Raw genomic sequence first — 2,589 nt, 5'->3', positions numbered from 1 at the left:
TTCCCTTTAAGCTGAGTACAGCTGGGTGGTACAACTCTTTCCATACTGGGATTGAGACTGAGATGCAGCACATTCCCAATATCCTCTGTCCATCATTGGCCTCACACCTCCCATGTAAAGCAAAACTGCAAAATGGGGAGGGTTCAAATTCTAGGGCTTCAAATGTGCCTCTAACTCCTTCAACATTTGGGGAATGTATTTGGAAGTGTATAGCAAGATAAATCCTTTCAGGTTCCAGCATTTAATTAAGCTTTCAGCTATCTTTGTGAATGAACTGAAGAACATCTAATATGCATGTCTACAGGGAACAAGGCAGGAGTACCACTCCTTCTGTGAAGTTGTCTGCTATCAGCTGGAAAAAATCTCAACTCAATTAGTCTCTCTCTGTGTTTAACTTCCTTTGGAACATTACATCTCCTATAGCTGAATCCCAGCTGTAATAAATGTACTTGAACAAAAAATACTTTCTTCCTCTGTGGTGGCCTGTGTTTCTGGTAGTAATTGGGTTTGAGCAGTGGCAGGATAAGGCAACTGTGCTATGGGAACTAGCAAGGGAAGGATGATGTCAAATGACTGAAGAAAAATTTTAAAGTGTTCAAGGTTGTCTAGCAAACCAGAGCAGAATTATTCTGAGGTTTTTTTTCCTCTCACACACTCTCTTAATATAAGTAGATACATGTAGGATTCCCAAAGAGGAATATAACTTGGTTTAGTGTCTAACCGAAAATGGTATGGATTTAAAAAGGAAAATCCCAACAGTGGCTCACAGGAACCACTGGCAATGCTTTACTCTGCAGGAACAATCAACAAAACAACCCTAACTGCCATGAAGGATTTTCTTTTGTCTGGCTGGTTTTAGCATGCTTCTGTAGTTTAATGCATCATGGTAGCCATGTGGACAGAATGTTTTTGGAATAGATGATCTTTCACCCCCCCCATTACCACCCAATCCCCATTTAGTACCAAAGTCGTGAATGCAAATAAAGACCAGGTTAGAACATTCTTTTCCTGCACTATGTGACAACTGTGGGACACTAACACCCCAGAAATAAGTTGCAAGATGCTCAAAAGTCAGTCACCAAAATGTTTTAGAAGAGTGCTAAACTTGCCATGGCAAAATATGAATCAATGTGCCAAAAGTTAGATATTTGAACTCCAAGTTTTCATGCCTCAGTACTTCAAAGAGGAGCTACATAGTTTTTCTGAGTGTGTAAAATATCATCACAAACCATTTTCAGCTGTCACAGCCAAGTCAAGATTGAGTCTATCTTCATCTGTATTGCTCCAGCTGGCTTCATTAAATATCCAACACAAGCATTCAAGCAAAATGACGTAAAGAATTTCCCTCTCTGGAATGTAACCACTAAATTAAGTATTGCAAATTCAAAGGAGTGAATGGCCTATTTGAAAACCAGTCAGCACTGGGCCAGCTCTGCTTCTGAGTGCTTCCCCTCCCTGCAGTTCTTCCACCTGCACTGATGCTCCCGTTTCTCCTCAGGACACTTTCACTCCTGCCTGCTCCACCCGACTGCAGTGCCACTGACACAGCACCACGCTGCCCACCCCGTCCTTTCGCTGGCCCTCATCTCTGCGTTTCTGACCTTCTAAGTCTTTTCTTTAGTAACGGGATGAAAAGCCACTTCTTCAGGAGTTTTGCTGTACACACATGTAACTGAGGATTAAGGCTATTTACTTGTGTTCTTGAACTTTAATATGAACCTTGAGGAAGATGTAATGTGCAACTGTTTCCCCACTTCTCCTAATGCTCCATATCATCTATCTATGCATAGACAAATCATAGATTAGGTCCAGAAACGTAACAAACTGACATGGACAGTAATGGTGTACACAAAAAAGCCCCACTCTCTGAAACGTCCTTTGGCTTCCGAGGCCTCTGAAAGCACTCACATTTTCAAACTGTTTCCAGCGAAGCACGACCAATGGAAGCACGCATTTATTTACCAGGAAAATTATTTTTCACAGCACATTATTTTTCACAGTATTTTCACTTTTCATCTGACACTTTTCTCAGCGTGCTCAGCTACAACGGGAGCCACTGCACACCTCTGAGGGAGCCTGGAACAGGAGCTGCGGCCTCTGTAACATCAGGCTATGTGGCGGGCTTCCAGTGGCCACGCAGGGCACAGCGCAGCAGCCCTAGACCCACCCCGCTGACCGCTTTGGATGCGGACAGCACCCAGGCTGCCAGGGTCGCCCCCAGCCCCACCTCACCCCGCCCTCCCTCAGGAACGCCCGCCTCGCCACCGCCTCCTCCGCGCCACAACGAGGCTCCGCATCCCAGCGCCCACCGCGGCGCGGGACACCCGCCACACTCCAAACTACACGTCCCGGCGTGCACCGCCAATGGCCCCGGCTGGGCGCGGGCGCGGTGCACGCTGGGACACACAGTCCCGGCCGGCCCCACCGCAGCCCCCTCCCCCCTTCCCGCCACTCTCCCGCGGCGCCCGAACTTCCCGCGCACGCTCTGCGCCACGTACGCTCTGACGTCACATGGTGTCACAGGGCCGCACGCGCCTCCCGCCCGCCCGCGGACCCAATCAGCAGCGCCGGCCTTCGACCCGGCGCCGA

Source organism: Oenanthe melanoleuca, chromosome 1A, assembly GCF_029582105.1.
Source record: "Oenanthe melanoleuca isolate GR-GAL-2019-014 chromosome 1A, OMel1.0, whole genome shotgun sequence".
Classification (NCBI taxonomy): domain Eukaryota; kingdom Metazoa; phylum Chordata; class Aves; order Passeriformes; family Muscicapidae; genus Oenanthe; species Oenanthe melanoleuca.
Note: the sequence above shows the minus strand (reverse complement) of the source record.